We start from the raw sequence: 26966 nt of genomic DNA on the forward strand, positions 1-26966 counted from the left end.
TTGAAAGTTTCCAAATAAAGTCAGGAGACACACAATCTAGCACAGGGGAGGCCCCGCGGGCTGAAGATGGGACACTTTGAACACCAGAACTACAAATGACTGCATTTGGTTGAAACTCACCGATGGCAGGGCCGCGGGGTGGCTCAGTCAGTCGAGCGGCCAACTCTCGATTCCAGCTGAGGTGAGGATCTCACGTTTCATGAGATCGAGCCCCGTGTTGGGCACAGAGCCTGCTTGGGATTCTCTCTCCCCCTCTCTCTGCCTTTCTCTCAAATAACATTAAAAAAAAAAAAAAAAGAACTACAACTCCCTGATGGTAGCAAAGCAATCATTTGTAATGACAGCTAAAGAAAGGAGAAGGAAATAAAATTCACTGGACAAAATTGAAAGTGGGAAGACAATAATTCGTTAACATAAAACTTGGTCGTTAAAGGGAATGAATAAGTACTCTGCTTTTCCAGCACAGTTGCTGTTTTTTTTTTTTGTTTTTTTTTAACGTTTATTTGTTTTTGAGACAGAGAGAGACAGAGCATGAACGGGGGAGAGACAGAGAGAGAGGGAGACACAGAATTGGAAGCAGGCTCCAGGCTCTGAGCCATCAGCCCAGAGCCCGACGCGGGGCTCGAACTCATGGACCGTGAGATCGTGACCTGAACTGAAGTCGGAGGCTTAACCGACTGAGCCACCCAGGCGCCCCTACAGTTGCTGTTTTAAGCCACACTCCAGCTCGTAGGTGCAGAAGAAACCATGGGAGTAGAGATCATTTTGTAAGCCATGATAAAATGCCTGTTTCAGACTAGCGAACTCCTTGGATAAGATATTTAGAATAATTCTTTGTTAATGTTTACTTATTTTTGAGACAGAGAGGGACTGAGCGTGAGCAGGGGAGGGGCAGAGACAGAGGGAGACACAGAATCCGAAGCGGGTTCCAGGCTCCGAGCTGTCGGCACAGAGCCCGACACGGGGCTCGGGCTCATGAACGTCGAGATCATGACCTGAGCTGATGTCAGGGGCTCGACCGGCTGAGCCACCCAGGCGCCCCTGCTTGGGTCAGATGTTGATGGCCGTTTTATGATGGAGGGAGCAGGCCATCACCACCTACACTTGCTGATTACTTCAGCATCGCTGAAAGTGAGACGACCGGATGTAAGCTCCCTTCAATGTTGTTGGAGATCACACCATCTCTAAAGTATCCTAGCCAAGAATAGCCCGTATCTAAAACTCAGGTGTGAATTTCCGGTCTGAAGGAGAGACGGGGTTCGTGCGGCCCCTGCCACAGCACCCCTGTCTCAGGACGGCCGACCTGCCTCCAGACACAGGGGCGTGGGGGGCTGAGAGGTCTGGTGCAGACCTTTGTGGAACTAAGAGAAATGACAACGAGTAGACGTTTGGACAAGACCACGAAAAGGTATTTCTGAAACACTTGGTGAAATTTGCCCGTTATTTGATAGTAAAAAGTTATCCTTAATTTTTTTAGTTTGATAACGGCATTCTATTTACATAAGAAAATGCCCCTTTTTGAGATGCACACACACTGTTCGGGGGAGAGGATGTGAAACTTCGGCAAGTGGGGGGGTGGGTGGGGGAAACCATTCCGGCAAGATGTCGATGGTTCTTGAGACGTGGGGAGGGGCTCGTGGGGGCTCATCGTGCTCTCTTTCTCCGTGTCCGTGGAATGTTTTGTCACGAAGAGTTCGGCATCCGCAGAATCCGAACACTGTCATGCCCCCCGCTGCCTCACCCTGTCCCACGTCACCATCATCCCACCTGGGTCGCCACGGCCTCCTCGTGTTTCTCTTCTGCCCTGATCCCCACAGCCGCGGCGACCCCGTGTCGGGAGGTGGGTCCTAGGTCTTTACTCCGCTGCCTCCCTCTTGTTAGGAAGAGCCGAGCCCCCTGGGCCCCCGCCTGAGCCGTCCCCTGCAGCCCTGAGCCCGCGCCTCCTTCCCATCCCTTGCTCCGTGTCAGCCTCTCTGGCCTCCTTGCCCCAGGGCCTTTGCACTTGCTGCCGCCCCCTTCCCCCACTTGACCATGCTCTTTACGCTCTTTGTTCAGTTGTCAGTCTATCAAAGGGCCTGCCTGGCCACGCTGCCGAGCCCTCCGTCCCTTCCCTCCTGTCCCCTCTCTGACTTTGTGTGTTTCACTTACAGAGTCACCAGGCGCGCTACTCACTCGTCCTGTTGATTGTCTCCCCCAGAGAAGAGAAGCCCCAGGAGAGAGGGGTTTGTGCGCTCTGTTCACGGCACCTGAAGTGTTGGGTGAGGCGGAGGGTGTTAGGTATCAGTGTGGGGACAGCAGGTACCAGTGTGCCTCCGCCTGCTGTCCAGGGAGCAGGTGAATAGAGGCAGGCGAGAGGAGTGATGTGTCCAAGGCCTTGAGAAGCTGGGAGAGGCGGGGTCCAGAGCAAGGATAGGTCTTCCCGGTGGGGGTGCATCCTGGGGTGCAGGGAGGTGACCGATGTGGGGCTGGCCGCGTGCAGAGTTCCCTTCTGATTCATCTCTGTTTCCAGTGAAATCGGAACCCGGGTGGCCAGCTGGGCGGGAGCAGCAGAGCCCGGGAGGGTCCCGGCGGTGCAGGGCGCGGGCTGGGAAGGCATCTGGGGGCGGCGTGGCCACTGGCGAGGCGGGACACAGGCTGTGGGGACGCTGGCAGTCCCTCGTCTGTGTGTGTCTGTGGCTTTTATCCCCTGATACACTCATAACCACACGTCTGTGTCCACACACACACACACCTAGCTTGTACGGGACACAATTGCTGGTGTTACCAAACACGTCTGTTTGGTTTTGCATGGTTCAAACTAGTATTTTCCCAGTTTTTTTCTGCTGTCACCAGAGCTTCAGGGAACTGGCTTGAATGTGTCCACGTGCACACATGTGAGTGTCTCCAGGACGTGTGCCGGGTGTGGGATCAGGGCCACTCGGTCCACACGCCCCCAGCGGCCTCAGCAGCTCCTCCGTTGTCTGGCTGCGTTCTGATGGCGTGGACGGACTTCCCGTGAAGGTCACGGCATAACCTTCCACCTGTTTGGTGTGAAGTCGGTGGTCCGTAAATGCTGGGGCCAGACTTAGTAGCAGACTGGAGATCCCTTCAGTGGTATTTTTGGTAGTGATTGATTGAAAGGAATATATCGTTAAGCGAAATAGGTTACGAAGCGGAAAGTACGTCTATTTGAAACTTCGTTTTGTATTTTCTATATTTCTGTAATAAACATTCAGTGCTTTTATAACAAAAAAATCTTATTTTTAAATAACTTTTTATGTTGACTTATTTATTTTGAGAGAGAGAGTGCATGAGAGCCTGAGCATGGGGCGGGGCGGGGGGCAGCGATGGGGGGTGGAGAGAGAATCCCAAGCAGGTTCCGCACGGTCAGCACAGAGCCTGACTCGGGGCTCGAACTCCTGAACCGTGAGATCGTGACCTGAGGTCAAGAGTCGGATGCTTAACCGACTGAGCCACCCTGGCGCCCCGTAACTAAAAAATTCTAATAAGTTGTTTTCATTATTTAAAATGAGGTGCAAAAGATTGCGTAGGAGACAGGAGGCAATTTTAGCTCCAGTGTCCCGAGGCTCCTGTCAAGTCTATACTAGAAATTTTTTTTAAATAAAGTACGGGACCGAAAAAATATCTTATCATTGGGGCCTGCCTTCAGATTCTAGGAGTTCTAATGACCAAGAGTTGCCATCCGCAGCACCTACAGATGGGCGACCTTGGTGATGACACTGGCCGAAGTTCGCAGGTGGAAAGACGGTGGGGTCAGAGGGCGTGTGCAGTGGGGGTGGTTCCTCTCTCCTCCCACCCTCAAGCACACTTCCTGGAAACCGGTGTTTCTGAATCTGCACGATCCCGTGGAACAGTAGTGTTTGACCTCGGCTAGTGTTAAAATCCCCTGGGGAGCTCTTAAAAAACACTGATGCTGTAAGACCAGCCCCAGAGATTCTCGCTCTGTCCCTCTGGGACGGGCCAGGCATTGCATCGGTGGTTTAAAAAGGAAAGAAAAAGCGACTCTCGGCTGAACGCATGATCAGAGTGAGAGCCAAGGCTTCACGATGTGGGCTGCCCGGCTCTTTCCGTAAGGGGTCAGAGGTCAGATGGTGGCCGCTCTGCTCTGCCGGCACATCCTCTCCTCTGCCGCGTGGAAGCGGCTGTAAGTGCGGGAACGCGTGCGGCTCTGTTCCAATAAGACTTCAGTTACAGAAAGCTGGTGGGTCGGATTTGGCTCAAGGCTGTGGTTTCCTGACACTTGCTGTAGAAGATGTAAAAATGTTAGTTTCCTATTTCACTCACTAATGGTAAAATCTGAAGAGAAGAACGCTGTGGTTTTGTAGGATACAATGAAAAGAGCGTAGGATTTGGAGTTAGAAGCCCTGGGTTCAAATTCTGCTCTAAATTTGCTGTGTGGCCTCAGGGAAGTCACTTATCCTCTCCAGTCCTTGTGCTTCAGAGAAAGGACAGTAATAACGTACCGTGCAGCAGGATTGTAAAGTCGAGTGCGATAAGGTACGTGAACACGTTTCACACGTTGTAAATGCTGGGCACACGTGCTTGGTGCTCCTCATCTTATAAATTCGTGTGTAATAAACGTTAAATATTTAAAACTGAAGCAAATGAGAAACGTTGAATTTAAATGTAATATAAGCGTGCAGACTGAGAAAAATTAGTTTTAGATTATGTGTTTCTCTTTCTTAAGGCAGCAGAGTGATTTTAGGTGGGTAAGAGCTGCTTTTAAAAGAAGGTGGTTGATGGGGCGTCTGGGTGGCTCAGTCGGTGAAGCATCCGACTTGGGCTCAGGTCATGATCTCGCGGTTTGTGAGTTCGAGCCCCGCGTCGGGCTCTGTGCTGACAGCTCGGAGCCTGGAGCCTGCTTCTGATTCTGTGTCTCCCTCTCTCTCTGCCCCTCCTCTGCTCGTGCTCTGTCTCCCTCTGTCTGTCAAGAATAAATAAATAGGGGCGCCTGGGTGGCTCAGTCAGTTGAGCCTCTGACTTCAGCTCAGGCCATGATCTTGCACTCTGTGAGTTCAAGCCCCATGTCGGGCTCTGTGCTGACAGCTCAGAGCCTGGAGCCTGCTTCAGATTCTGTGTCTCTCTGCCTCTCGTTCTCTCTCTCTCTCTCTCTATCAAAAATAAATAAACCTTAAAGAAAAAAAAGAATAAATGCAAAAAAAAATTTAAAGAAAAACACTAAAAATAGAAATACCATGGGATGCCTGGGTGGCTCAGTCAGTTAAGTGTCCGACTTCGGCTCAGGTCATGACCTCACGGTTCGTGGGTTCAAGCCCCCGCGTTGAGCTCTGTGCTGACAGCTTGGAGTCTGGATCCCGCTTCGGATTCTGTGTCTCCCCTCTCTCTGCCCTTCCCCCACTCATGCTCTCTCTCTCAAAAATAAATAAACATTAAAAATAAAATAAAAAGATGGTATAAATATACGTTTTTCCAAAATGAAATTTTGTAGGGAAAGATTGATCTTCATCATGGTGAGGAGATGGGTACCGGGCGGGTCGGAAGCTACAGGAGGTGGAAGTGGAGGGCGCTGGTCAGAGTGGAGAGGAGGTCCGGGAAAAGCCAAACCAGGGGCGGCAGAGCACCCCCGGCCTTGGGGAAGAAGGGCCAGACCAGAGGGGGCAGGAAGGGGCAGGAGGGGCCCGGGGGCCCTGGGGACGGAGGCCAGGCCACATCTGGCGCAGTGGGGTGGGGGGGCCTGGCCCAGAAGCAGCCTCCTCTTCCCCTGCGCCGCCTGTGTGTGTCCCCGCTGGGCCCTGAGGCCCAGGTGCCGGGCCGCCTGTGCGGCATCACTCGGCATAAGGCTCGCGTGTGTGCGGGACACAGACGAGACCGGACCGCGGCGGCCTTGCGGCCTAGAGATGAGAGGGACCTAGCCTGCGTTCCTCATCCGTTCAAAAGCCACTTCCTCCTGGGAGCCTGTCTGGACCACCTCCTTTCCCTCCAGTTCTGGGTCTGACCCATTGCCCTGCGGTGGCCTCTGACCCTGTCCCGCCTGCGGCCCCCTGGGCGCTGAGCTCCAGCCGAAGGCCAGGCTCGTGTCTGGACCCCCAGCACCTTGCACAGAGCCTGCGCCCTGCACGGTTTTGTTGTGTGTGCGTTCAGGTGATGGCAGATCAGCCGGCGGGCGACCTGAGACCTGGGGAACTGGTTGTGAGATTTGTCGTTTCCTCCTTCCTCCCTGTGGCGGCGGGAGGCTCGGTCCCTGCGGAAGGGGAGGCAGAGCAAAGTGCCTGTGTCCTCATGAGAGGCACCTCTCGGAAGCCTGGGCCACGACCGCGCTTCTGTTTTGTTGGACAGAACTGTAACTCCTGGCCTTAAGTCGAGGAGGCTGGAAAACGTGGCTTTAAAATCGGGCGGTTGGGGAACCCGAGGCCTGTGTGCAGGGCAGGGGCGAGTGGGGCGGGGCGGCCAGAGGTGGGAGCAGACGGTGGTTGGGAAGCCGCACAGGAGGACTTCAAACTACAAGTCTCCCTTTCTCCCGAAGCCTGGCCCCGTGGGTTGTCCCTGTGTCACGCCCCTGCTCGCTGGCGACTTCGGCATCTGGCTCACTGTCGCCCTCTCCTGTGGTCACTCAAATTCGGCGTCTGTGTGGATGACCCGTCCTCCAGCCTCCAGCCCCTCATTTCCTAGACCACTGCCCCCTTCACAGTCCTGCCCTCCCCTGGCTGTGGCTCAGCCCGGTGCCCCCCCGCCCCCCCCCCCCCCCCCCCGTGCTTTCCTTCTGCAGGAGTGGTTCTCAGACTTGAACAGCAGGAGACACAGCCTAGGGCTGGGTGTGGGCCACAGAGATTCGGGCCCTGTGTCCAGGCCTGAGGCCCTGCCCCAGTGCCAGGTGGGCCCGCATTTGGAGAGGCCAGGGCTCTACACCCCCAGTCCAGCGATGGGGCACGTCAGGCCCTGGATCCGCTACCCCCACTGCTCCTTCCCTGTTCGACACTCTCCACCCTTCACTCCCTTCGTGGCTTGGATGCCTTAGTTCAAAGGCCCTTACCTCCTTTAACCCCCTGGGGCTGATCCTGCAGACCCCACTCCCAGCTGAACCTGGCTCTCTTGCTCTTCTAGATGGACCTGGCTTGGCCTCGGAGGGTCTCAGGGGAGGGTCTCAGGGGAGGGTCTCAGGGGAGGGTCTCAGGTGGGGTCTCAGGATGCTCACCGAGGTCTCCCTGCTCTGGTTCTGTTGGAGCTGATCGTGTCCCTGTCCGGGCTCCCTGTCCCCTCCCGACAGCGCCCTCCCCTGCGGGACCTCTCCGGACCTGCAGCTCAGGGCTCAGGGCCTGAGGGGGGCCCCTACGCGTCTGGGGCTTTTCTGGGGCTCCTTGCTGTCCGGTACCCCGTCCCACGATTCCTGGCACCCACGCTCCTACCTGTGTTTCTTCTGCCCAGAGAGACGCCCACTAACTGCCCTCTCTGCTTCCCTTTTCCATGCTTTTCCACGCTTGCCCCGGGCAGCAGGCCGGAGCAAAGGTGGTGCCCACCTAGCACACTTTCCTTCCCTCGGACAGACTGCCCTCTTCTGCCCACAACTGCCAGCGTGGGCCAGAGACGGTCAGTTCCTATATTCTGTCCAAATCTGGAGTTGTTTGGGTGGAACAGTGAGGCCTGTCACGCTAGAGTCGGGCACCAGGAACGAGTGTCACGGGCTGGCCTGGCTTCCGTGGGGATGACGTGGTTTCCCAGGACCACTCCAGCTACCTCGACATTAGAAATAAGTAATCAAAAGAGGAGCGCAAATATCTGTACATTTGGAAATTTAGAGAAAACGTCCCCAAGTCGACAGCACGAGTCACAGAAGAAATCCTAACAGAAATTTAAAAATACTTAGAGCTGAACAGGAATACTTAGCATCAGAAGTTGCGGGATGCGGTCAAGCAGGACATGCCCAGCACTGAGCGCTTCGTGCCGAAAGAAGGCAGGTTGAAAATTCAGAAGCCAGGAGTTGATTGGAGAAGCAGATAAAAAGGAAGTAAACCCGAATAGGGAGCAGACAAAAATTTTAAAAACGTTTGTTTTTAATTTAAAAATTTGTAAACAAAGCTGTAGTTTTATGCCAGTCGTAGCCCCATAAAACCAGGGGTGGGGGGTGGGGGACATAAAAACCAAGCTGCAGTAGGGGTATCAGTAAAGCCAAGATGTCATTCTTTAAAGAAATGAGTGAAATATATAAAAAAAATAGCATGATTAATCGAGAAAAGAGGAGAAGGTCAATAAGTTAGTGATGAAAAAGAGATCATAACTATAGATCCAGCAGGAACTAAAATGTAAGATGCTGTAATTTCAAAACTTAGAATAGACATACTTCTTTAAAATTTTTTTTTAATGTGTTATTTATTTTAGAGAGAGAGAGAGAGAGGGAGAGGAACAGAGAGAGAGGGAGACACTGAATCCGAAGCAGGCTCCAGGCTCCGAGCTGTCAGCACAGAGCCCGACACGGGGCTCGAACTCATGGACCGTGAGATCATGACCTGAGCCGAAGTCAGACGCTCAACCAACTGAGCCCCCCAGGCACCCCAGAAATAGACATACTTCTGAAAGTACCATTTTTTTAAAATTTTTTTTAGTGTTTATTTATTTTTGAGACAGAGACAGAGCATGAACGAGGGAGGGTCAGAGAGAGAGGGAGACACAGAATCTGAAACAGGCTCCAGGCTCTGAGCTGTCAGCACAGAGCCCGACGCGGGGCTCGAACTCATGGACCGTGAGATCATGACCTGAGCTGAAGTCGGACGCTTAACCGACTGAGCCCCCCAGGCGCCCCTGAAGGTACCGTTTTTAAAACGAACAGAAGAACCCTGATGGTCCTATAACTGCAAAGTAGTTGAATCCTACCTAGTTTATTGTCTTCTCACAAAGAAAACTCCAGGTCAGTTGTTTTACGGGCACATTTACCAAATTTTCAAGGGATAGGAAATTCCAGTATTACAAAACTTCTTACAGAGAATAAAATAGAGACACTCCCCGACTCATTCTGTGAGGCCAGTATGATAACCCTGAAACCAGACCAGACAGGATAGCATCGGAAAGAAAAATTGTCGGCAAGTTTCACTCGCGAATACACAGGCAACGTCTCTCAACACATCATTGGCCAAACGATCACAGTCAGAATTGGCTAATGAAGGTAGTATATCATGACAAGTGGTCTCCCCCCCCCCCCCCAAATGCAGAAGTAGTTTACTATTAAGGAAACCATAAATGTTTTTCACTAACAGATGGAAGAATGACAGCTATGGGAGGGGGAGGGGGAGAGAGAGGGAGAGAGAATCCCAAGCCGGCCCCGCGCTGACAACACAGCTCGACGCGGGGCTCAGACTCACGAACAGCGAGATCGTGACCTGAGTCGGAGTCGGAAGGTAACCGATGAAGCCACCTAGGTGCCCCTGAACTTTACTGAGAGTCTTCTTTCAAAAAGAAGTTTATTTTTATTTATTTTGAGGGGGGAGGGGCAGAGAGAGAGAGAGAGAGAGAGAGAGAGAGAGAGAATCCCAGGCAGCCCTCCGCACTGTCAGCACAGAGCCCATGACCCGTGAGATCATGACCTGAGCTGAAATCAAGAGTCTGACGCTTGACCGATGGGGCCCGCCAGGCGCCCCTGCTGAAAGTCTTTCTAAGGAAGACTTAAATCAGCAAAGCTGATTCCTTCCTAGTCTGTGGCTAGGAAGGTGCCGTAAGAGTTACTTTCACAGAGTCACTGTCCCCAAACTACCTCTGGCTTCTGTAGAATTCCAATAAAAGTTCCCACAGGGTTTTCTCAGGAATGGGACAGGCTGGCTCCACGATTTGTACGGAAGAGCAAAAGCCCAGAGTATTTCGGACCCTTCTTCCTGCAGAGGAAGGCGGGAGGCCTTGTGCTGCCGGCAGGTGCGGTGTCGGCCCGAGTACACGGTGTGACCAATACCAGACAACAGAGAGCCCCAGAAAGAGGCTCAGGGGAATGCAGCAGCCGTCCGTCTTCCTGTAGCTGGGGGTCTGAGGCGAAAGGGTGAACGTGCCCGTTACGGATCGGGCACGATTGCGTATTCAAGTGGAAGGACGTGACACTACATCCTGCTCTCCCTCCTGCACAAGAGTAGGCACTACGTTGACTAGGGTTAGTATGAAAGACAAAACTTTAAAACCTTTACCAAAAAAATGTACAAGAATCTCTATGGCCTCAAAGTAGGATAAGATTCGTTAAGAGGTAGAGGTCAGTGAAAAAGAAAAGATGCACGAATTGAGGTTAAGAGCTCATCTTTTGAAAGATAACGTAAAGGAAGATAAATCCAAGCCAAAACCTGGGAGAACCCACTGCGGTAATACAACCAGCGAGGGATCGGGAGCGAGATCCGCACCCTTGGGCGCCCGGCTTTGTCCTGTTGGCGAGCGAGGAAGGCTTTTTTCCTTCTCAGTTTTACTTTTCGTTTGAGGTCATTGGAGATGCGCACGCAGTTTAAGAAACAGTACACAGAGTGGGGCGCCTGGGTGGCTCGGTCGGTTGCGCGACCGACTTCGGCTCAGGTCGTGATCTCGCGGTCCGTGAGTTCGAGCCCCGCGTCGGGCTCTGTGCTGACCGCTCAGAGCCTGGAGCCTGCTTCGGATTCTGTGTCTCCCTCTCTCTCTGCCCCTCCCCTGTTCATGCTCTGTCTCTCTCTGTCTCAAAATTAAATAAACTTAAAAAAAAAAAGAAACAGTACACAGAGGCCCAGTGTGCTGTTCACCCAGTTTCTCCCAATGGTAACATCTTTTGAAACAGTGTTGCAACCAGGGCGCTGACATTGATACAGTCAAGGTACCAGCATCTCTGCCGCCGCAGGGCCACCTCCTGTTGCCTTTTTATAGACACGCCCACTTCCGCTCCCATCCCCGCCCCCGCCCCCCAACCCCTGACAACTCTGTTTGTACAATTTCAGGACTTCAAGGAGGTTGTAGAAACGGGGCCCCTGCTTGGCTCAGTCAGTTGAGCATCCGTCTGACTGTTGATTTCAGCTCAGGTCACGGTCTCACACTTCGTGAGATCGAGCCTCGAGTCCGGCTCTGCGCTGACGCCACGGAGCTTGTCTGGGATTCTCTCTCTCCCCCTCTTCCCCTCTCCCCCTTCCTCGACTGTGCCTGCAGGTGTACATTCTCTCTGTGTCTCAAGATAAATAAATAAACTGAAGGAAATGGATTGTGGGCTTTAAAAAATGTAAAATAATGTAACTTCTAAAAAATGCTTATTTTTAGAGAGGGCACAAGTGAGCAGAGAGAGGGGCAGAGAGAGAGGGAGAAAGGATCCCAAGCAGTCCCCATGCTCAGCACAGAGCCTGACATGGGGACTGATCCCATGAACCAGGAGATGGTGACCCGAGCGGAAATCAAGAGTCAGATGCTCAACCGACTGAGCCACCCAGGTGCCCCTAAAATAATAATAATAATAATAATAATAATAATAATAAATATATATATAATATATATATATATATTTTTTTTTTTCAGCAAAAAATCTTTGGGATCTAGGGCTGGCCAAAAACCTCTTAGTCGTGAGAATAAAATCACCATTCGTAAATGGAAAAACAGGAAAAAATTGATAAATTGGACTTTATTTAAATTAAAAACTTTAGTCTATAAAAATAACCCTGTGAAGAGGATGAAAAGCTACAGAGTGGGAGAAAAATATTTGCAAACGACATCTCCAACAAAGAACTAAAATATATAAAGAACTCTCAAAACTCAACAACAAAAAACCCAAACAATCCAATTAGAAAATGGGCAAAAGAAATGATGAGCTCTACACTTCCCGGCCTGGGGCTCGAACTCACAAACAGCGAGGTCACGACCTGAGCGGAAAGCAAGAGCCGGACGCCTATGGGACCCACCCAGGTGCCCCAAGCCCACAACCCATTTTGAGTTAATTTTTGGATAAGCTGTGAAACTTAGGGTGACTTCGCTCCTTCCTTCCTCTCTTCCTCTTTTTCTTCTCTCTTTTCTGTTTCTTGGCCTATCGATGTCCAACTGCTGTAACACCATTTGTTGAAAAGACCGTTTTCTCCACTGAATTGCCTTTGCAGCTTTATCACGGATCAGTGGGGGCATATCTGTGTGGCTTTACTGCTGGATTCTCAGTTTCTTGCGCTGATACGGGGACCTCTGCCTACGCTAGGGTCACACAGCCTCGGCTACTGTGGCTGCCTACGAAGTATGGAAACTTGGGAGACGGACGCCCCATCCCCACTTGATTCTTTTTCAAAATTGTTTTAGCTGTTCCAGTTCCTTCGCCTGTGCCTATACATTTTAGAATAATCTTGTCTGTGCCTACAAAATTTTGGCCGGGATTCTGATAGGAGTTGCGTTAGACCTGTGTTCGTTTTTCTACGTAGACAATCATATCGTTTGCAAATAGGGCCGGTTTTTTTTTTGTTTTCTTATTGTCCCTTTGTGACCTATATGCCTTCTGTTACTTTTCCGCCTTAGTACCGGCTGGAGTTTCCGGCGCTGTGTTGAATTAGAACAGGGAGTCCGGGAGCCCTTGGCTCAGTCCCTTAGGGTAGGGACCGTTCAGTCTTCCACAATGAAATAAAATGTCATCCATAGCTCTTTTGTTGATGTTCCTTATCAAGTTGAAGAAGTTCTTCTCTATTCTTAATCTTTGACGGTTTTATTTTTATTTATTTATTTTTTTAATTTTTTTAACGTTTATTTATTTTTGAGACAGAGAGAGACTGAGCATGAATGGGGGAGGGGCAGAGAGAGAGGGAGACACAGAATCGGAAGCAGGCTCCAGGCTCTGAGCCGTCAGCCCAGAGCCCAACGCGGGGCTCGAACTCACGGACCGCGAGATCATGACCTGAGCCAAAGTCGGCCGCTTAACCGACTGAGCCTCCCAGACGCCCCATCTTTGACAGTTTTAATCACGAATGGGGTTTATATTAGTTTCTTAGACCTGCTATAAAAAAAAAAACCAAACATAAACTAGTATTTCTTTTCTCATGACTCTGGAGGCTCCACGTCCCAAATCAAGGTGTCCGTCTAAAACCTGTGGGGGACTCTTCCCCACCTCTTCCTAGCTTCCAGCGATCTGTCCGTGGTCTTCAGTGTTCTTTGCTTACGGGTGGATCATTCAAGTCTTACATCTTCACATGGTCTGTCCTCTGTGTCTGTGTGTCCAGATTTCCTTTTTGCATAAGGACACAGTCGTACTGGATTAGGACCACCCCAGTGACCCTGTTTTAAGTTGTACCTCTGTAAAGACCCTGTTTCCAAATCAGGCCACGTTCTGATGTGCTGGCAGTTAGAACTGCAACAGATCCTTTTGGGACATAATTCAACCAACAGCAGATGTTGAATTTTGTCAAATGCTTTTTCTGTATTGGATGATGTGATCATGTGATTTGTCTTCTTTAGCTGGTTGATGTGGTGGATTATAGTGATTGCTTTTTCTTTTTTTCAACATTTTTTAATGTTTTTGAGAGAGAGAGAGACAGACAGACAGACAGACACAAGCGGGGGAGGGGCAGAGAGAGAGGGAGACAGAATCCGAAGCAGACTCCGGGCTCTGAGCTGTCAGCCCAGCTGACATAGTCGGACGCCCAACCGACTAAACCCCCAGGAGCCCCCAGGAGCCCCAAATTTCTAACGTTTAATACTACTATTAAATTACTTTTTAACACTTTGTTAAGGATTTTTGCATTTTTCATGAAGGATGTTGGTCTGTAGTTGTTTTCATTTTGTTCTCTTTTATTTCGTAGTGTCTCTGGTGTTAGTATTATGGTGATACCAGCTTCATAAAATGAATTGTGAAGTGTTTCCTCCTCTGGGAAGAGACTGTGTAGACCTGATGTTCATTTTTCTTTAATTGTTTGCTAGAATTCTCTAGTGAGACCATCTGGGCTTGGGTATTTCTTTTTTGGAAGGCTTTTAATTACGAGTTCAGTTTCTTTAATCGTTAATTCCAACGATCTGTTTCAGATTGGGTGGGTTGTGACAGTTTGAGTTTTTGAGGAAGGGTAAGTGTTGCCTAAGTTGTCTAACTGCACGCTTGACGTTTTGGCCTGTGGATGTCCCTGCAGAGTTGTTCTCAGCACTCCCTTCATTCACGTCCTTTGGATGTCCTGGGGTCTGTCCTGTTTTGTTCCTGACGTTGGTAATCTGTCCCCTCTTTCTCTTTTTCAGTCTTGCTGGATGTGTATTAATTTTGTCGATCCTTTCAAAGAACTAGTTCCTTGTTTCACTGATTTTTCTCTATTGTTTTTTCTTGATTTCTGCTTTTATGTCAATTACTCCCTTTGTTCTGTGTTCTTTGGGTTTCAAGTGCTTTTCTTCTGTTTTTCCTTTAGGGTCAAAGCTGAGGTGAGTAATTTCTAAGCGTTCTTATTTCCCAATACAGGCTTTTAATGCTATGAATGTCTCTTTAGGTGATGCTTTATCTACATCTCATATCTTGATATTGTTTTTAATTTTAATTTGTGTTTTAATTTCCATTCAGCTCAAAATATTTCTAGTTTTCCTTTCGATTTCTTCATTTTGTGGGTTATTTGGAAGTATGTTAGTTTCCAAGTATTTGGAGATTTCCACATATTTTCTGCTACTGATTTCTGGTTTACTTCTGCTGTGGTTAGATAGCACACTGCATATGACTTGAATTCTCTTAACTGAGACTCACTTCACGGCCCAGGTTATAGCCTTCGTGGCCTATGTTCTGTGGACAATTGAAAAGACGTGTATTCAGCTCTTGGGCACCGTGTCCTGTACCCATCGACTGGATGCTGTTGGTTCATAGTATTGCGTTCTTCTCTCTCCTTGCTGACGTTCTGTCAGTTGTTGAGAGAACGGTGTTGAAGTCTACAATTATAATTGTGGTTTTGTGTATTTCTCCTTTCGGTTCGATTAGTTTTCACATCATATATTGTTTGCTGCATATATATTTAGGATTGTGATGTGTTCTTGATGGATTAATCTAGTATCCCTCTCTATGATCTTAGTGATTTTACTCTGAGATGTGTTTTATCTGATATTAAATAGGTATGTCTGCTTTTCTCTGATTGATGTTTACATGATATGTTTTCCTGTCTTTTTATTTTATTATTTTCCTATCTTTTTACTTTAAACCTGACTATATCATTATGTTTAAAGTGAGCGTTTTATAGACATCATATAGTTGGATCATGTTTTTTATTTTTTTATTTTTTTAATTTATTTATTAAAAAAAAATTTTTTTAATGTTTTTATTTATTTTTGAGACAGAGAGAGACAGAGCATGAGCAGGGGAGGGGCAGAGAGAGAGGGAGACACAGAATCTGAAGCAGGCTCCAGGCTCCGAGCTGTCAGCACAGAGCCCGACGCGGGGCTTGAACTCACACACCGTCAGATCATGACCTGAGCCGAAGTCGGACGCTCAACCGACTGAGCCACCCAGGCGCCCCTGGATCATGTTTTTTAATCCACACTGACAGTCTTTGTCTTTAAATTGGTAATTTTTTAGACCATTTACATTTAATGTAATTGATATGTTAGGACTCTAGTCTGCCATTTTATTTATTTCTTCCTGTTTTTTTGTTTCTCTGTTTTCCTGTCATTTAGTTGGACATTTTTTACAGTTCAATTTTGATTTATCTGTAGCATTTTTAAGCGTATCTTAAAACTGAAGATGTGAGGTGCCTGGGTGGCTCAGTCAGTTGAGCGTCCGACTCGATTTCAGCTTAGGTCCAGGATCTCGTGGTTTGTGGGATCGAGCCCCACATTGGGCTCTGTGCTGACTGCACGGAGCCTGCTCAGGATTCTCTCTCTCCCTCTCTCTGCCCCTCCCCTGCTCTCTCTCAAAATAAAAAAATAAACATTAAAAAAACTGAAGATGTTACATTATTTGCACATAACTTATCATAGTCTATGCCTGTTGACATTATTCAAGTGAAGTATAGAAACCTTACTTCCCTTTACTCTCCTCGCTTAAAATATAATTGTCTTAAATATTTCCTCTGTGTTCATTTAGAACCGTCTCAGACAGTGTTATGATTTTTGTTCCAACTGTCAGACATAATTCAGAAAACTCAAGGGAAAGAAAGCCTATTGTATTTACCCATATTTTCCTTACCATGTTCCTTCTTATTTCCTGATGTTTCAAGGCTCCTTCTTTTATCATTTCCTCTGTGTTTGGAGAACTTCCTTTGGCCATTTTTTAAGGGTAGGTCTGCTGGTGACAAATTCTTTGTTTTCCTTCATTTGAGAATGTCTTAATTTCCCCTTCTTTCCTGAAGGATATTTTCACTAAGAATACAGATCTTTTCTTTTAGCATTTGAAAAATAGCATGTCATTTCCTTCTGGCCTCCATGGTTTCTGATGAGAAATCCACTGTCATTCAAATTTTTTTTTCTCTCTTTTTTTTTAGTGTTTATTTTTGACAGAGAGAGAGAGAGAGGAGGAGGAGGGAGAGAGAAAGAGAGAGAGAGAGAGAGAGAGAAGATCTGAAGCAGACTCCTTGCTGACAGCAGAATGCCTGGTGTGGAGCTTGAATTTATGAACTGTGAGACCGTGACCTGAGCCGAAACCAAGAATCAGATGCTTAACTGACCGAGCCACCCACACACCCCTAAATTCCCCATTTTTTATATCTTTTTTTCCCCTGAGACTTTCTATTTCTTTCATGAGCATTTCTATTTATTCATTCTTTTTAAGGGTATTTGTAATTGTTTGTTGAAGCATTGTATCATGGCTACTTTAAAATGTTTGTCAGGTCCGGGGCGCCTGGGTGGCTCAGTGGGTTGGGTGTCTGGCTTTCGCTCGGGTCATGATCTCACGGTTCGTGGGTTCGAGCCCCATGTCGGGTTCTGTGCTGACAGCCCAGAGCCTGGAGGCTGCTTCGGATTCTGGGTCTCCCTCTCTCTCTGCCCTTCCCCATCTCACACTCTGTCTCTCTCAGAAATAAATCAACATTAAAAGAAATTTTTTTTTAATGTTTGTCAGGTCAACGTGATACTCTATATAGAAAACCCAAAAGTTTCCACCAAAAAACTGCTAGAACTGGGGCACTTGGGTGGCTCAGTTGGTTGTCAGACATTGGCTCAGGTCATGATCTCATGGTTTGTGAGTTCAAGCCCCGCATCAGACTCTGGGCTGACCAGACTCCAGAGCCTGGAGCCTACTTCAGATTCTGTGTCTGTGTCGCTCTCTGCCCCTCCCTCCCTCGTACTCTGTCTCTCTCAAAAATAAAGAAAGATTAAAAAAATTAGAAAGAAAAAACAACAGCTAGCACTGATCCATGAATTCAGCTAAGTCGCAGGATATAAAATCAACGCACAGAAATCGGTTGTGTTTCGTTACACCAATAATGAAGCAGCAGCGAGAGAAATCAAGGAATCGATCCCATTTACAATTGCACCAAAAACCATGAAATACCTCGGAATAAACCTAACCAAAGAGGTGAAAAATTTATACACTGAAAACTATAGAGAGCTATGAAAGAAATTGAAGAAGACACAAAAAAATGGAAAAATATTCCATGCTCCTGGATAGGAAGAACAAATATTGTTAAAATGTCGATACTACCCAAAGCAATCTACACGTTCAACGCAATCCCTATCAAAATAACACCAGCATTCTTCGCAGAGCTAGAACAAACAATCTTAAAATTTTGATGGAACTAGAAAAGACCCCAAACAGCCAAAGCAATCCTGAAAAAGAAAACCAAAGCAGGAGGCATCACAATCCCAGACTTCAAGCTGCACTACAAAGCTGTCATCATCAAGACAGTATGGTACTGGCACAAAAACAGACACTCAGATCAATGGAACAGAATAGAGAACCCAGAAATGGACCCACAAACGTATGGCCAACTAATCTTCGACAAAGCAGGAAAGAATAGCCAATGGAATAAAGACGGTCTTTTCAGCAAGTGGTGCTGGGAATACTGGACAACGACATGCAGAAGAATGGAACCTGGGCCACTTCCTTACACCAGACACAAAAATAAACTCAACATGGATGAAAGACCTAAACGTAAGACGGGAAGCCATCAAAATCCTCGAGGAGAAAGCAGGCAAAAACCTATTTGACCTCAGCCGCAGCAACTTCTTACTCAACACGTCTCCGGAGGCAAGGGAAACAAAAGCAAAAATGAACTATCGGGACCTCATCAAAAAGCTTCTGCACAGCGAAGGAAACAATCGGCAAAACTAAAAGGCAACTGACGGAATGGGAGAAGATATTTGCAAATGACATAGCAGATAAAGTATTAGTATCCAAAATCTATAAAGAGCTTATCAAACTCAACACCCAAAAAACAACCCAGTGAAGAAATGGGCAAAAGACCTGAATAGACACTTCTCCAAAGAAGACATCCAGATGGCCAACACATGAAAAAATGCTCAACTTCACTCATCATCAGGGAAACACAAATCAAAACCACAATGAGATGCTACCTCACACCTGTCAGAATGGCTCACATTAACAACTCGGGCAACAACAGATGTTGGTGAGGGTGCGGACTGCTGGTGGGAATGCAAACTGGTGCAGTCATTCTGGAAAACAGTATGGAGGTTCCTGAAAAAATTAAAAGGAGAACTACCCTACCACCCAGCAATTACACTACCAGGTATTTATCCAAGGGATACAGGTGGGCTGTTTCGAAGAGACACGTGCACCCCCACGTTTACAGCAGCGCTGTCGACAACAGCCAAAGTATGGAAAGAGCCCAATGTCCATCGATGGATGAATGGATAAAGAAGATGTGGTCTATATATACGATGGAGTATTACTCGAAATCAAAAAGAATGAAATCTTGCCGTTTGCAGCGACGTGGATGGAACTGGAGGGTATTGTGCTAAGTGAAACTAGTCAGTCAGAGAAAAGACAAAAATCATATGACTTCACTCATATGAGGACTTTAAGAGACAAAATAGATGGACGTAAGGGAAGGGAAACAAAAATAATATAAAAACAGGGAGGGGGACAAGACCTAAGAGACTCTTAAATACGGAGAACAAACTGAGGGTTGCTGGAGGGGTGGTGGGAGGGGGGATGGGCTAAATGGGGGAGGGGCATTAAGGAAGACACTTGTTGGGAGGAGCACTGGGGGTTATATGTGGGGGAGGAATCACTGGATGATATTTCTGAAATCATTATTGCACTGTTTGCTAACTAATGTGGATGTAAATTTAAACATATATATATATATGTTTAAAAAATAAATAAAAATAAAAGGTTTGTTGGGTAATTCTAACATCTGTTGATGTTGGTATTGGCAGGTATTGTCTTTTCTCATTGGTTTGAGACTTTTCCGGTTCTTGGTATGACAAGTGAGTTTCAATTAAAACCTGGACATTTTCTTACTATGTTACGAGACTTTAGCTTTTTTTTTTATGTTTATTTATTTTTGAGACAGAGAAAGAGAGCACGCACACAAGCAGGGGAGGGGCAGAGAGAGAAGGAGACACAGGATCTGAAGCAGGCTCCGGGCTCTGAGCTGTCGGCACAGAGCCCGATGCGGGGCTCGAACTCATGAACCGCGAGATCATGACCTGAGCTAAAGTCAGATGCTGAGCTGACTGAGCCCCCAGGCGCCCCGAGACTTTAGCTTTTGTGCAAACCTTCCGTTTCACCTGGCTTTCTCTGACTCAGCTCCAGCAGGGTGCCCCGTCGATACTGCCGGCTGACGAAGAAATTCAGGTTCCCCTTATGAGGCCCCGTTTACTGTCGTGGGGTTGGGAGGCCTGGCTCTGCACGGGGTCTCCCCTGGTACCCGCTGTAGGTGGCTTGGTCACCACTCAGGAGAGTCCTGACTCTCCAACAGCACTCCTCTGACACTGCCGGTCTTCGGGGCAGGGGCGCCTAGTGCTGTGTGCTGTGGGTGTCCACTTCCCTAGTGGCCGTCACCGGTCCCAGTGGCAGGGGCCCGTGTCATTACTGGCTAGGGGGACAGAGTTCCGCCTGCCCCGTCGGCTTTCTGCAACATAACTGGGTGGGAGCTGTGGGCTCACTTATCCAGGCTGCGCGGGCTCCCTGCTGTCTCTGCTGGGTGCGTGGACTCGGGGCTAGTGTGTGTGTGTGTGTGTGTGTGTGTGTGTGTGTGTGTGGCTGGAGTACAACAGTTGTTGTTCGGAAGTTTGCTGCCACGCGAGGCTTCCCCTTTTCTGGTCCCGTCGCGGGAGAGAGCAGGCTTTTGTTGGGGCTTTTCCGGTCTGTGCCTGTTGGCGCTCGTGGGTTCTTTGGCTCTAAGTCTGGGACACGGGAGGCGGGAAGAAAACCCAGGGAATTCATCACCATGTTGTCCTTTGGTCCCAAGGTCAGAGTTGCCTTCTGTCTGTTTTATGTGTAAGGTCCGGTGTTTAGCAGAAGGAATAGGGAAAGGTACATTTATAGCATCTTCCCAGAGTACAAGTTCTAAGAATGGTTTTTACATTTTTAAATGGGAAAAAATTTTTTTGAAGAATGTTATTTTATGACACATGAAAATTATATGAAATTCAAATTTCAGTGTCTACAAAGTTTTATTGGAAAACAGCCTCACCCATTTACACTTTGTCTCCAGTTTTACACAGTAGCAGGGACCACGTTGTCGAAGAGCCTGAAGTATTTACTGTCAGCAAAACGCTTTTCTGGATTAAGATCCAGAACATTTAAAAAGAATTTTTTTAAATGTTTGTTTATTTTTGAGAGAGAGCAGGTGCGAGCGGGGCAGGGGCAGGGAGGGGGACAGAGGATCTGAGCAGGCTCTGTGTTAACAGCAGAGAGCCCGATGTGGGGCTCAAACTCGTGAACCGCACGGGATCACGACCTTGGCTGAAGTCGGACGCTTAACGGACCAAACCACCCAGGTGCCCCCAGAATGTTTTTTAAAAACAAGCAAAAAGAGGGGCACCTGGTGGCCCAGTGGGTGCAGCATCCACTTTTCATTTTGGCTCAGGTCATGATCCCAGGGTCGTGGGATTGAGCCCCGTGTCGGCCTCTGTGCTGAGCGTGGAGCCTGCTTGGGACTCTGTCTCCCTCTGCCCCTCCCCTGCTCTCACTCTCTAAAAAAGAAAAGTCAAAACTGAAGATCGATGAGAAAAGGAAACAACCTGATAGAAGGTTAGGTAAGAGCTGGAAATAGGTGTTTCCTAGACAAGGAGGCGTGAGAGCCGCAGGGGCGCGTCCCCGGGCTGCCGAGCGGCCCTCCCGTCTACTCGCCAGGGACCGCCAGTTCTACGACAGCCCGACTCTCGAGGCTCATCCACCTGCTGCCCAGCGGCCGGGAGGAGCTCTGTCTTGTGCCCGACGAGGGCTCTCCGTGCGTTGAAGGCTTCTGGTCAACCTCCAGTATCCTGAGATGCTGGTCTTTAACAGTTCTGTCAAGTTTTATTACTGCTTTTTGGGAACAGGATGTGTCGATTAAAATCTTTTGTAGTAGGATTGTTTTAGAAAAGAGAAAAGGGACAATTAAAGGCTCAGCCACGGTGGGGGGGGGGCGGGGTGCCGCACCCCCAGGAGAGTCAGGTCAGCACCTGGGGGGAAGCACTGAGTGTTAGAACAAGATATCCCAGAGGTGAAGGATGTGAGCTCTCAGACTGAAAGCCTCCAGCAAGTACCCATGATAATAAATGGAAAAGTAAGAGCTACACTGAGACATGTTGTGGAAATATTTTAGAATATTGGATAAAGCTTCAGGAAGAGAATCCACATTGGTGGGTGGAGAATTGGGTCGTGTCACTGAATTTTGGAAGAACGTAATGTCCAAACCCAAATCTATTCTTTGGTTTTTTTTAACTTTTTATTTTTAAAAATTTACATCCAAATTAGTTAGCATACGGTGCAACAATGATTTCAGGAGTAGATTCCTTAGCGCCCCTCCCCCATTTAGCCCATCCCCCCTCCCACAGCCCCTCCAGCAACCCTCAGTTTGTTCTCTGTATTTAAGAGTCTCTTCTGTTTCGTCCCCCTCCCTGTTTTTATATTATATTTGTTTCCCTTCCCTTATGTTCCTCTGTTTTGGCTCTTAAAGTCCTCCTATGAGTGAAGTCCTATGATTTTTGTCTTTCTCTGACTAATTTCACTTAGCTAATTTCACTATTAATAGCCTCCAGTTCCATCCACGTAGCTGCAAATGGTAAGATTTCATTCTTTTTGATTGCCGAGTAATACTCCATTGCATATATATATCTATATCTATCTATCTATCTCTCTATATACACCACATCTCCTTAATCCATTCATCCATCGAGGGACATTTGGGCTCTTTGCATACTTTGGCCGTTGTTGACAGTGCTGCTATAAACATGGGGGTGCATGTGTCCCTTTGAAACAGCGCACCTGTATCCCGTGGATAAATACCTGGTAATGCAATTGCTGGGTCGTAGGTAGTTCTATTTTTAGTTTTTTGTGGAACCTCCATACTGTTTTCCAGAGTGGCTGCACCAGCTTGCATTCCCAACCCAAATCTATTCTTTTTTTTTTTTTTTAATTTTTTTTTAATGTTTATTTATTTTTAACAGAGAGAGAGACAGAGCCTGAGCAGGGGAGGGGCAGAGAGAGAGGGAGACACAGAATCTGCAGTAGGCTCCAGGCTCTGAGCTGTCAGCACAGAGCTTGACACGGGGCTCGAACCCACAGACTGCGAGATCATGACCTGAGCCGAAGTCGGACGCTCAACCGACTGAGCCACCCAGGCGCCCCCCCAAATCTATTCTTAAATTACTCTAGAGTGAAGGTAAAATTGGGACTTGTTCTGATAGGTAGGGTCTCAAAAGATGTATGGCCCACGCCCGTGTTCTCAAAGAGCTATAAAGTGGGGCGGGGTGCCTGGGTGACTCAGCATTCGACTCTTGAGTTCGGCTCAGGTTATGATCTTGTGGTTTGTGAGTTCGAGCCCTGCTCTGGGCTCTGTGCTGACGGTGCAGAGCCTACTTGGCATTCTCTCTCTCTCACCCTTCCCCCACCTCAAAAACCAAAAAACCATGGAGGGATGTGCTCCAATAGAATGGACCAGAGCCCTCCCACCGCTGGGGAATGTCCGTGCAACAGCCAGTCCCAGACGGAGCAGGACAGTGTGAGACTCCAGGGTGATGGCCTATGAAGAAAAATGGAGACCAGGGTGGAGAGAGGCTGTGAGTCGGGGGTGCGGGAGACCTTAGCCAGGGATTTAAGCAAACTCAAGTGAATGGAGAAAGAAAAAAGTAACAGTTAATTCCTGGAGAAGGTTGTGTAAGAACAAAAGTAATCATAACAGAACTTCTAAAAATATCGAAACTTTTTTCTTTTCATAGCACATGACTTGATTCATAGTCACACGGCGATGGGAGCGCTGGAGGGCTGGCGAAAGCGAGACGACCAGGTTTTATCAATTTACATAAAACAACCTTATTGAAGCATTAAGTACACAAAGTACATAAATGCGTTAATTGAAGCATTATTTACACGGAATGAAATGGACCCGCTTCAGGTGTACAGTTAGTTGGGTCGACGGTGACGCATATGGAACATTCTGGGTCTGCAGAAGGCTCTCCTGTCCCCCTTTGTGGCCCCAGGCCACCACTCGCCTGCTTCCTGTCACTTTAGGTGAGGCTCATCTGTCGTAGGGTTTCGTGTGCACGGGGTCCTGCTGTGTGCACGCTTCGTGGCCGGCGTCTCTCTCAGAACGCGCCTGAGATCCCTCCGGGTGGTTCCAGGACATTCTGCCCTCTGGACGTGGCGCCATCTTCGCACATCCCCCCAGATTCAAGGCGGCCCAGTGGGTTCAAGTCGGGGCCTGAGTCCAGGCAGGAAGACCTGTCTCAGGAGGTCCAGCGCTGGTCCTGATGTGCTGAGCGCGTCCCCAGCTCTGGCCCCATGTCTGCGGGGTTTGCTCTCTCACTTCATTCAGGACTGTGACCCCTGTCCCTCGGGGCGCTCCTTGTCCCCCTCCTTGCCCTACGCTCAGCGGACATAATACCCCCTGTGTACTTACTGCACCTACTGAACTGTGGGCTTCATGGCAGAGCACGTGCCTCATCCGCGTTTGCGGGGTGCCTCGTGTGGGGTCCCCGAGAGCAAGCAAGGTCTGGGGTCTTTTATCTCTGTTGCTATGTACCTGCTCACAGCAGACATGCGAGGTGTGGTGCGTGGGCGACAGGGCTTGGGGGTCACCGCCGTAGGTGTTAATTTCCACCAGGATGTGCCCATCAGCTCCCCGGATACAAACAGGGTCCCCAGGAAGAGACGGCACAGAGCGACCAGCACTGGCCCAGTGTGTGGCCCCGTGGGGACGTGGAGGCCGCAGGGAGGCCTCTGCTGTTCGGAGGGTCATGTGAGGCCGCACCCCTGCACGTGCCGGTGTGAGCGCTTCTCCCCGGGGTGTGTCCGGAGACGGGTTGGACGCCCCTCCACCCCAGAGCTGTGGTCGCTGACCTTTGTGCCCTGCGTCTTCTGTCCCACGGCTCAGACTCGCCAGCTTAAGTCGGGGGCAGGCGACAGCTCCCAGGGCACTCGAGCAGCTGGTGGAAACGCCCAGAACAAAGGGAAGACTGTTGGCGGCTGTCGAGGGGTCTGGGCATGAGGGTCACTGGGCTTGTGGTGAATTGAAGTGGGCCCCTTCTGTCTCAGGAATACACCCCGAGGCGTTGAGGGTTGTTGGGGTGACGTGCCTGGTCTGGCGGCCGGATGATAACTGTGGATTTTCTCCTGAAGTTTAATTTCACCACCTGTCAAAATGGGATTGTTGTATTTCTCTCTTAAATTATTGGGGGATAATAATTAGACCAAAAATGGCTTTACATGTTTCTATGTTAACGATTCTCAGCTTGGAGTCACTGCCGGTAATTGGCTCTTGGGAGCTTAGGAGATTCTAAGAAGGCGCCTCCGGGCTTGGCTGGGGGGCCGTTGGGGCTTGCAGCTCCGGGACGGTGGCTCCGGGCCAGGACCGGTCTGGTCTCGCTGCTCCGCGTCAGTGGTTGGTCTCGCGGAGCGCAGGCTCTGCGGGCCTCGTTCCAGCTGCTTTGCCGTGGGAAGCTGTTGTGTTATAGCAGCAGGTGCCACTTGCCGAGGCCCCCGTCCCGCACTGGTACCCAGCCTGCCGGCACGGGCCCGTCCGCTCTGGGGCCGGGACTGAGACGATGCCAGCCCGCTAAACCCTCACATCGGTTCAGGTGAGATTCACGCTGCGCAAGAGGGAACCCGGCCCCAGGTCCCTTCCGTCCCTTCCGTCTGTGTGTGTGCCGAGCAGACCGTGTTCTCGGCTGCGGGGCCACCTCAAATATGACCCAGGTTCTCGCCATGCTTGTGGGCTTGCGGGAAGGGACCGACGGTCAACCAGTAAATAAGCAGGAAAATGCCAGACAGAAATAAAGTGAGGCGCTGTGATGAAGGGGGGTCACTTCTTCAGATGACGCTGAGGGAGGCACCTTTGCCGAGGTCTAGATGACAGGTCGGAGCCAAGCATGTGAAGACCAGGGGAAGAACATTCCAGAACATTCCAGACAGAGGGAGCATGTGCAGATGCCGCAGTGTGTGACTTGGCAGGGGTGAGGGGAGAGCGGGCACAGGGGAGGCGTGTGGGAAGGAGGGTCAGATCATGGCCTCCCTGAGTCACAGTGGAGACTCTGGGTTTTATTTGTGAGCACAGCGGGGCGTTGTTGGAAGGTTTTGATCGGGAGTAATGGGATCTGAGCTCCGTGTGTGCGGGGCCGTGTAGTCTGCGGGGCGGCCGCCGCGATGGGTGCCGTTGCTGGGGTCCTGGGGGGGAGGGGGGCCGCCGCCATGGGTGCCGCTGCTGGGGTCCTGGGGGGGGAGGGGGGCCGCCGCGATGGGTGCCGCTGCTGGGGTCCTGGGGGGGAGGGGGGCCGCCGCCATGGGTGCCGCTGCTGGGGTCCTGGGGGGGGGAGGGGCGGCCGCCGCGATGGATGCCGCTGCTGGGGTGCTCGGGGGGAGGGGGGCCGCCGCGATGGATGCCGCTGCTGGGGTGCTCGGGGGGAGGGGGGCCGCCGCGATGGGTGCCGCTGCTGGGGTCCTGGGGGGGAGGGGGGGCCGCCGCGATGGATGCCGCTGCTGGGGTCCTGGGGGGGAGGGGGGCCGCCGCGATGGGTGCCGCTGCTGGGGTCCTGGGGGGGGGAGGGGGGCTGCCGCGATGGGTGCCGCTGCTGGGGTCCTGGGGGGGGGGGAGGGGCGGCCGCCGCGATGGGTGCCGCTGCTGGGGTCCTGGGGGGGGAGGGGGGGCCGCCGCGATGGGTGCCGCTGCTGGGGTCCTGGGGGGGGAGGGGGGGCCGCCGCGATGGGTGCCGCTGCTGGGGTCCTGGGGGGGAGGGGGGCCGCCGCCATGGGTGCCGCTGCTGGGGTCCTGGGGGGGGTGCGGGCAGAGGGGGGTCTGCGAGCTCTGTGTGCTCCCGAGCAATCGCTGGCTTGGCTTGCGGATGGATTTGACTTCCGGAGCTGGGGAGAGAGGGGAGTCTGGCCTGGGCCAGTAGGTGGGTGGTGACACATTTCCTGACATTGACAGGCTGAGCGTCGTCCCGTGTGGCGGTCACCTCCCCGTCTGAGCAGGGTCCCCGACGGTGACTCGGGTCGGACACCCGCACGCGGGGTCTGCGGTGTATTTTACTGCATCAGAGGTCGAGTGGGGCGTGTTGTGAGTTTGAGGACAGGGGAGTGGGTGAGGGGTGTGCGTCTGGAGAGAAGGAAGTAAACGTCTGGTGGGATTGTGGCATTGTTGCCGTTAGGGACAGTGGCCGTTTGCGTTCCCTGGCAGCGGTCAGCTCGTGGGCTTGCCCGGGGCCGGAGACGCCAGCGCGGCTTGGGGGGCGCAGGGCTGCGGTGAGAGGAGGGGCGCCCGGCCTCTCTCTGCACCAGCTGGCCTCCAGCGTGACCCTCTCCCTCCGCGGCCCCGGATCCTGTGACCCCGGTGGAGCCCTCCCGGCCGCTGCCCTCCCCACCTCCCTGTGTCTGGATGCCCTTCCTTGGGTCGGCTCAGGGTCCTAGCGTGAACGAATGTGGGGGAGCCCCAAAGTCAGATGCCATCGATGCCTTCTGTCTCCAGGTCTGGCCGGAGTGAAATAAACACTGACCAGTACGTTTTCTCTTT

General features: G+C 50.3%; 1 long non-coding RNA gene across 2 annotated transcripts in view; it reads left to right on the forward strand.

Moving 5' to 3' along the window:
* LOC109256320 (uncharacterized) overlaps window positions 1–26966 on the forward strand; it is a 38616-nt gene that overhangs the window by 11395 nt on the left and 255 nt on the right. The window contains exon 4 of one of the 2 annotated variants that reach the window (XR_002075583.2): window positions 1692–4913. The exons of the other annotated variant lie outside the window; for it this stretch is intronic. This is a non-coding gene — a long non-coding RNA (uncharacterized LOC109256320). Of the gene's footprint in view, window positions 1–1691; window positions 4914–26966 lie in introns of those variants that run through there. 2 annotated transcript variants of the gene reach the window in all.

Source organism: Panthera pardus, unplaced genomic scaffold (genome assembly GCF_024362965.1).
Source record: "Panthera pardus isolate Hobbes unplaced genomic scaffold, ASM2436296v1 HiC_scaffold_21, whole genome shotgun sequence".
NCBI lineage: Eukaryota > Metazoa > Chordata > Mammalia > Carnivora > Felidae > Panthera > Panthera pardus.